This window comes from Mesoplodon densirostris, chromosome 1, assembly GCF_025265405.1.
Source record: "Mesoplodon densirostris isolate mMesDen1 chromosome 1, mMesDen1 primary haplotype, whole genome shotgun sequence".
NCBI lineage: Eukaryota > Metazoa > Chordata > Mammalia > Artiodactyla > Ziphiidae > Mesoplodon > Mesoplodon densirostris.
Genome location: NC_082661.1, coordinates 137,267,712 through 137,277,449, shown reverse-complemented (window position 1 = coordinate 137,277,449; position 9,738 = coordinate 137,267,712). Strand labels below are relative to the sequence as shown.

The window sequence follows — 9,738 nt, the reverse complement described above, 5'->3', positions numbered from 1 at the left end:
TCACCCTGTAGATCTTGGGATTTGCCTTCATCCATAATTGCATAAGCCAATCTATCTACCTATCTATCGTTTTTATCTTATTAGTTCTGTTTCTCTGGAGAATGCTGGCTAATATAGATTCAGCTTGCCTATCTGCCTCACATGGCTAGTTCCTAATCTATGAATGGAGTAAGACGAAAATGAAAAAGACAGGACCCTGGACCTAGTCATGGGGGCAGAATAAGCTCTAGGAAGACCAAAGTAGCAGCAAGTCCTAACCTCGTTTTGTCACTTATTGGCTGTGGGACCCTGAGTGAATCATTTGGATCTCTGAGGTTTTCATATGCAAAATAATGATTCATCTGCCTTCTGAGCTCAGATTGTTTTCGTGTTATAAAAGTATATTAATATGAAAACACTTTGGTGACTGTTAAATATTAACAAATAAGTATGATTGGTATTACTATTTTTTTTGATTCAGACCTGCCTTAATTTTTTAAAAAGATCATGAAATCCTTTTTGCAAGACTCTTGAAAATGACTCCTACAGAACAAAACGATAGAGAGAAAACATTTCAACAAAACATTTAACAACCACATTGCTCAAGTATTAAGGACAGAAATCTAGAAAGTAATGCATATTGATTTACTTTGCATCTGTAATTACCTCTGATATCAGTGATTCTTAATATCATGGAACCTCTCCCACAATAAACATACACCACAAACATTTTGTACATAATTTCACAAGTTCACAGCCCCCCTGAGAGCCTATTCATGGACTTCATTTTCAAAAGTGGTAACGATTTCCAGAAATTGACTCATTCTCTCATGTACATCCTCAAAATGCTACCTTTTTACTATCTTCCACTTATTTTGTGAGCAAATCAATGTTACCAGTTAAAAACTACCTAGAATACCAATGAGCACTAACATATCTGGCTTGAAAACACTTCATTAAACATTTTTGGGTGTTGCTTCCTATCTTTTAGGTATAAAAAGGGCATTTCAATAAAAACAAATATATAATGAAGTCATCTACCTTTGTGTGAAGAAATATGAATGAACTGTGCATTAATATTTAAAAGCAACGTAGTTCACTGCCAAAACTTTAAATGTCTCAAGAGAACAACAAATTCTGAACACACTAAGATCATGTTGCTACTTCAATATTCTTGGGAATGGTGAGTGATTAGTTGGTCTATGGCTTAGGATCAGTTTCCATGCTTGTTTCTTGAGCTTCTTCTACCTCTGAGAGCTTTTCATCATTTTCCAGTATTTGCTGAAATTCATGGATGGTACTGAGAAGAACGTGAAACTGTTTCCTTCTCAATTCTAGCTTATCTTCAACACTTTCTTTAATATGTGAAAGATGCTCTAATTCTTTACCCAGAACCTCTAGTTCCTTTAATGTCTCACACCTGTCTGGATGATGCTGGATCACTTTTGCCAATGCAACATATTCTTGGTGATTTTTTTGTATTTGTTTTGCTTGAAGAATTTGCTTTTTGCACTCAGCAATTTTTTCATGTGCTCCATCAATGCTACATTCTAGTTCTTTGTAAATTTTTTCAAAATCTTCCATTTCTCTGAGATTCATATCATATACCAGCAAAGTTTTGCCCATTGAAAATTCACATTGGGACACTGTGCTCAGCATACGTTGGTACTGGCTTTATCCCTCTTCCTGGGATCCAGAGTTGCACCATTTAATGAAACTTTTCACCTGCAGATTAATTCTCTGTTCATCTCCAGCGCCATCTCCATCAATTAGGAGACGCTTCCATATGACTTTGTTGTCAGTCACGGCTCCCATGGCGTGCATGGAGGCAGTTATTACTATTTTTAATGAAGACGTTTTACCTATTACATTATTTGAAAAGGCTCAAATTGTCAAACCTGCCATTGGCATGTCAGAATTCTGACAAAAGCACAGAAATACCTTGTTCCTATTTATCATGGCTACCACAGGAGAAGGTGGAAAGATATCTCAAAGCCAAACTCTCTAGTAGCTAGATGGATTAACATAGTATCTTAAATAACACTAGGCAAAATTTGAACTATGCTAGTATATGTTACATGTGAGGAAACATGTCAGCCGACCAATGTATTTTAGGTTAAAATTCTCATTGGAACCATAATTTAAACTAAAGCTTGGTACATAGAGGGAAAAAAAAAACACACACACACAAAGCATAGTACTGTGAGTGTGTTTTTCTTACAACAAAATCAAAAAGTACTAATGCAAGCTAGTTTTAGTGTAATAATTACATGCACCAGATAATTTAAAGTATTCACAAAGTAACATATGGCTTAGCTGTTCAGCTGCAGTGAAAATGTGGATTTTTAAGAATAAAAAATAGTTTGAAAAGCAGCAGGCAATAGTAGTCTCGAATCCCCTGTATACCCATAAAGTGGAGAAACCATCTGCACTGTTTGCAAGCTGATGACCTTGGATTAATTCTAGCAATGTCATTACCCAATTAGTTGAAGAAGGAAAGATACTTGGGAATTACAATTACAGATCCATTAAAATTGTGCAGTGCTTTTATTCTCAATATTTATTAAATCACATCTGTCTGCTAATCATTATATGATGATTTTTTTTCACCTAAAGAGACTCAGTTTGACAGGTAAAACAGTGAGCTGGTCATGAATAGGATAATTATGCTACTTGAGCATACTTCAAGTATTCTGAAGTATGTTCTGAAAAAATAAAGTATTGATATCTCCTTTTTAATCTCATGACTTCTTACATGGTACTGCTTCTATTTGTTTGAATAATCTCCTCAGTGATAATGAACTATTTTTAACCAAAGAATAAATATACACATACATGCCAAATTATGTTGTAATTTCATGTTTTCCTGTTCTACTTGTTCTTATTTTACCGAGACCCTGCTGTGTCTCTAGGGGTCATGTTAAAGAAACCAGTAATTCTTGGACAATAGACACATTTTAATTTTTGTTTGTTGTTATTTTGTTCAAATGGAAAGTTTAAGTAGTGGTCTTAAAACAGAAATTTTCTATGGAGCTATCTTCTCATCATTTAACCTGAGAAAGCTTTTGACAAGCATGTAATTTGCACAGGAAATCTTACATGTAGAAGAAAATATATATTGGTAACATTCATGTACACAATGTAGATAAATATAAAATTAAGACTATGTACAAATGCAAAGCAATGTTAACTATACTTTGATTAGAAAGACAATACTAAAATTAAACTGTATAAAAAAATCTCATGATTTAATATTATACAAGAAAAGTCGCATGACAATTGTCTTAGGCTGTATTTATGATATTGATAGGAACATTTTCTCTTCATGTTATACCATCGTTAGAAGAGATAAATGATTAGCAGTCATTTTTTAATGCTTATATTTGTCTCTACTCTGTGATTACCTTCAGTTGAAGAGCAAGAGTGGCTTTTAAACACAAGTATTCATTAATTTATTCATTCAAAATGTATTAATGCATGCCTGTGTCATTGCAGTCACAGGTCTACACATTGTAGATAGAGCTGAGAACAACACAGAAGAGAACAAGCAAAGAAAGAGAACCAAGAATGACTGGTATTCCAGAAGAAATATGAAGAAATATTTTAGGGAAGAGGAAATGATAAACTTATCAAGTGGTGATGATAGGCTTGGTAAAATGAGCACTGAGGACTGACTCTGGGACTTATCACAGAGAAGGTTATTGGTGACCTTGACAACAAAGATGTTAGGGGAATAGTGGTGGTGAGTAATGACTGGAGAGAATTCAAGAGAGAATTGAAGATCAGGAAGTAGAAACAATCAGTATTGACAACTCTTTTGAAGATTTTATTGTGAGGAGAGTGTCTTGGTTTGTTCTGGCTGCTATAACAAAGCACCATAGATATTAGGTGGCTTATAAACAACATAAATCTATTTTACAGTTTTGGAGGCTGGAAGTCTGAAATCAGTGTGCTAACATGGTCAAATTCTGGTAAGAGTTCTTTTCTTAGCTGCAGACTACTGAATTTTTGTTGTACCATATGACAGAAAGAGGCAAGAGAGCTTTCCGGTCTCTTTTTATAAGGACACTAATCCCATCATAAGGACCTCATGACTTAATCACCCCAAAGGCCCCACTTCCTAATACCATCACACTGGGGATTAGACTTCAACATATGAATTTGGGGGTACACAAACATTCAGTCCATAACAGTGAGAAAGGAAAGAAAAGTCAGTATTGGCAGAAGGACATGAGATCAGGGAAGAGCTGGTTGGTTGGTTTTAAGATGGGAGATGTTAAAGCATGATTTATTTTTAAGCTATGATCCAGATGTGAAGGCAAAGACCATGATAAAGTAGATAGCCCAAAATTGTAGGAACAATGTCTTTGCATTTGTTCTTAGGATCAAATTCATACATGGGGGTGATTGCTGATTACATCTGGAGCATAGGTAGAATATGTGGGCACAAATATAGGTTCATTGACTAATTTAGTGTTTGGCATGAGGCGGAAAATCTCTGATCGCATCTTTTTTTCTTTTTCAGTGAAATAAAAATAATGGTATCATCTGAGAGTGAATGAAGTGAATGAATAAGTGATTGAATATATACTAAATAAGGGATGGGTGTCAAAAATTCAATAAATTCAGAAAATACAAATTAAACTTCTATAATATGAAATATATATAAAGTGCTAGTAAACACAAAGCAAGAATATTATTGATTGAATTAAAATGTAAGGCTTCTATAAACATAATAGACTTCCTTTATGTAGAATTCAAATCAATTGAAAGTTCAAATGACTAGTTTATTAGTCTATGATAGGCAATGATAATCACAATGTTCACAATGCTGATTGAGTCTGACATATTGCAAGATTCTCAAGAGCTTTCTAAGTCAATAAGGATAGTTCTGTACAACTTAACTGTTGTGTATTTTATTACATTTTAAAATTTGTTAAATCCAGGACTATAGATTCTCTGCTATTCTAAGCTGCAGAAAGTTCCCTCGGGAAGAGTTACTATTCAAAAATAAGGCTTGATCGCTCCTGTTAATTTTTAGTTATCTCCCAGGAGATGGTGAATCTCAAACAAGTCAAGGACTTCAGTTTTAAACTTCTGAATCACTTAATTTACATTTTAAATATGAATCACATTAAAAAATATGTTATCCTTTGAAAAAAGAAAATTTTTGTTGATTAAAAAAAATAGAAATAGGGAACAAAGGAAGAAAAAAATACCCTGAGCCCTCACAAAAAGATAATTTTATTAACATATTGGTATAATGGTAATGTTGGAATGTATTGCCTATGTATGGCTTATATTACACCTATGATTAACTTGTATTCAATTAACATAGTGGTTGGTAGGACTTTGTAATTCTTGTAATGTTCCACCTATTAATGATCCCTAAGAAGTTTATCTCAGCTATCTTAACTTTTCCACTCCAAATAAACAAAGATCCTCTTGACAGTGGCCTTACTGTCAAGACATAAACCTTTGAGCATATAGCAGGTACGTGATTTACAGCAAAATGATCATTAAATAAGAAAACAAAAATAGAAAAGCATAACCAAAAATTAGTACCATATGATTTTATAAGAGATTATAATGCTTATGTTACATAGAATCTTTTTAATTAGAATATGGTATAGTGGAATAAATACCAAACTGCATTTCAATATTGACTCTGCCACTAACTAATTCTGTGACCTTGAGTGAATCGTTTAATCTCTCAAAATAAGTTCCATCATATCAAAAAATAATGATATCTAACTCATAATGTGCATGCAGATAATAAATGAAATCTTGTGTCGTGTATAACTGTCTGACACATATTTGTTCCTTTGATTTTTTTCATTGAGGTTAAATTTACATGTAATTAAATGGATAAGCCTACAATATACAACTCAAGTTTTGATAAATCTGTATAAAACTATAGCCACCACCCAAATTAAGCATAGACTTTTCCCATTATTCCAGAAATTTTCCTTATGCGTTTTTCTAGCCAATACCCACCAACATATGTAAATATTATTTTTATTTAATTTCTATCTCTGTAGATTGTTTATCTGTTTTTGCTTCATGTATGTCAAGATTCTGTTACTAGATGATGCTTATTTATGATAGTTTTGTACCTTTGATGAATTGACCCTTTATTCATATTAGTGTCCCACTTCATCCCCAATAACATTCCTCAGTTTAAATTCTGGTTTGCTTCCTATTACTCTAAGCACTTTTGCTTTCTTTTGATTAATGTTTGCATGGTATATATCTTTTTATCCTTTACTTTTAATCAACTGTGTCCTATTTAAAGCAAATAACTTATAGACAATAAATCTACCTTTTTCAATTCATTCTAACTCCTCCATTTGTTTGGTTCATTCAAATTTATTATAATTCTTTTTGTGGTTGCATTTAGCTCTACCATTTTATATTTCTTTTTTCTACACTTGTTCTGTTTTCTGTTCCTCCTTTTCTCCCTTTTATGTGGTAATCAAATATTATTATTTTTGGTTCATGTAAATCTCTCTATTGCCTTTTATTTCTAGTTTTTGTATGTTTAATGATATTCTAGGGATTATAATACATATTCATAATTTATCAAAGGCTTCTCAGAGCTAATGTAAAATGAATGTAAAATGCAAGATTCAAACAGTATCTCCAACATTTGTGATATTGTTTATACACACACACACACACACACACAAATGACAAACTCTGCATTAGGATGTTATAATTTTAAACTGTTAGTTACTTTTTTAAAAAGAAATTAAAAGAATAAAAATTAGGATGCTTTTTTATATATTTTATATATTTATCCAGTTATTTTCTATTTCTTATATTTTGTGTTCCTTCTTGTAGAGCTGAGATTCCATTTTACAGCATTTCCCTTTAGTCTCAAGAAATTCATTTAGCAGTTTTTATAGTTTAGGTTTTATGAGGATAGATTCCGCACCTGTTTACCTGAAAATATATTAGTATTTTCTCCATTTTTGAATCATATTTAAACTGGATAGATAATTCTAGGTTTATATATATATATATATATATATATATATATATATATATATATATAATTTTTCTTTTCAGTACATTAAAGATATCACACCATTGTCTTTTTTCCTTCACATACTTTGATCAGAATTTAGCCAGCATTATTATCAATGCTCCCCTATATTTAAAATATTTGTTGTTGTTGTTGTTGTTGGCATCTTCAAAGTTTTACTCATATTTGGGGTTCTGTGGTTTGATTATGATGTGACTGAATGTGGGTTTATTTATATTTATAAAGCTTGGAGTTCTCTGAGATTTTTAGATCTATAAATTATATGTTCTTTCAACAATTCTTCAAGTATTATTATTTTTATTTTCCTTTCTCCTCTTCTTATGGATACACAGTTACATATATTTGCTTGATTTTTTTTTCAATTTTGTTTCTCTGATGTATACATTAGATACATTTCCTTCTACTATCTTTACATTTCCTCTCTACCTCTCTGTCTCTCTCTTTCTTTGCCAACTTCAGTGTTCTTTGAAGCCTGTGAATTCTTAAATTCACATATTGTATTTCCTGTCCCAGAATTTCCATGGTTTCTTTTTATAGTTTCCATTTACCTGTTGAAATCATCCATCCGTTTTATTATTATTACCAGATTTTCCTTCAATTCCTTGAACATTTTATGTTAGCTGCTTTAAAGTACTTATTAATCTAACCTTTGTGTTATTTAAGTATATGTTTCTATGTGCTGCTTCTTCTCTTGATTGTGGACTAGATATTCCTGTTCACATTTATTAATTTTTACTGTAGTCTGGATGATTTATTTTAAAGACACTGGTTCCTGTTATTTTCCTCTGGAAAATTTCTGCTCTAGATGATAGTTAAGTAACTGGCTGATTAACTTGAAATCTTGAAGTCTTGGTTATATGATTTCTTAGAGCAAGTCTGTATTTGTTTTGCCTTTAGGCTCAGAGTGAATTCCTTAGACCTGAGAAAAAAGTATGGCCATTCTTGGATTTCAGTGGAAAACCCAATGTGTTTACCAAACATCTAAAATGTACCAATTTTTGTCTTGTGCTGTTAGCAACATGTTGTTTTCTGTTGGACTTCTTAAAGTCTTCCTCATGCACGCATAGTTTCTGAACATTTTATATACAAGTTTTGCAGCTTCCTCTTTGTGTGCCCTTCTCTTTCAGTTTGCTTTTTCCTTCAATTCCCAGCAGTCTGACAGCTCTGAACTTTGTCTTGTGATACCTCAATCTAATTAGTCTGTGACTTTTCCTGAATTTTTAGCTATTCCTTGACCTTCAGACATGGGAATGTCCTCAGGGGGATATCTGTATAAACATGGATCTAATCCAACCCAGTTCCTTTCTTTCAAGAGTCAAATGCTCTTAAATTTCTGTCTAATTTTGATCACTCTACAGTGCCTTTTATACTTTGTCCAGAGGTAATATGTACTTGTTATCTGCCCGAAGTAAGTATAGTAAAAGCTACTCCACCAGTAATAGTTTTTCTTTTATATAATGATTACTAGTATCTGTATTGTCATTAGTATTTACTAGCACATGCTAAAGTTTAAAGATTTGATCTATAAACTAGTATATATTATATGGAAAAATTATTTTTAAAAATATAAGTTGTACCTAATATGCATTGAGGTATTTTAGATTATAGTAAGTAAGCTAAGTAGTTTAAGATAAATACATTTTTATTTAAGTAAAATTTAGTTTACTAATACAAATAAAGTTCCTCAAGCAAGCATACTATTAGGAGAAACTGGTAATTTATAATTGAATTGATTTTGCTTTCAAGTATTTGTTTGTAAAAGCTAAAATGGCTTTCCAACTTTAATTATTTAAATAAGATCATCATATACAACATGAAGTAAACCTTGAGAACTCATGAAATGTGAAATAGATGTTGTCTCTGATTACATAGGCTAAGCAAAATAAAACTAGATGAGGGAAATAAAATCTGTGACCAAAACTCCATGGTGATAAGCAAAATAGTCTTGAAAGCTTCAGAAACCTTCAAGAAAAGAGAATTTCAAAATTAGAATTGTGAGGATAATTTGAAGTGGAATATATTTGTCAAGATGAAGTATTCTTTATAGTCATTAATGGTGGTATTTAAAATAATTTAAAAAATGTTTTTCTTAAATTTATTTTTGATCTAAGTAATTTAGCTCTAGAGTTTTAAACTAAAGTTATCTTGATGTTCTGAATATTCCAGAATATTCATTTCAGCACTTCCTGATCTTTCTTTACTCATGGGCTTTAATAACTCCTTCCAGGTCGACCACTGTAAGGTATTGTCTACTTTCAGATAGCATTTTCCGGCTCTCCAGAGTAAATCTTTTTTCATTCTGAGCTGAACAAACTGATTTAAGTTCCCAACCTCACTGACAGGATCAACTATATAATATCATTTTTCTTATTTTATGAAGTGAGGTTGCAAGTCATAGAACTGTACCTTCACAGTTTATTGTTGAATGGAAATATTGAATGAGTTGCTCTAATCTTGCACATCATGTCTATAGCATTGCACTACTAAACCAATAGTCACCTCCAGCTGAGCTTGGAAATGTGAGCACCTTACAGCAAGCAATATTTATCCTACACTGCTGTGAAGTTCACTCTTTCTTTACCCAAAGCTTTATGGCAACCCAAGTTGCAGGTATAAAAAATACAACTCTTCTATCAATTTTTTTCCTCATGTTTTGTCTACTTTGCCATTTTGATAGCCAAAATCCCACAAAAGACTTAAAAGGAAGAATT

The 9,738-nt window shown here is 32.0% G+C and overlaps 1 pseudogene; it reads right to left on the bottom strand.

The window, feature by feature from the left end:
- Positions 1 to 986: 986 nt before the first annotated feature.
- On the bottom strand, positions 987 to 1,794 carry LOC132484288 (THO complex subunit 7 homolog; annotated as a pseudogene).
- Positions 1,795 to 9,738: the final 7,944 nt, after the last annotated feature.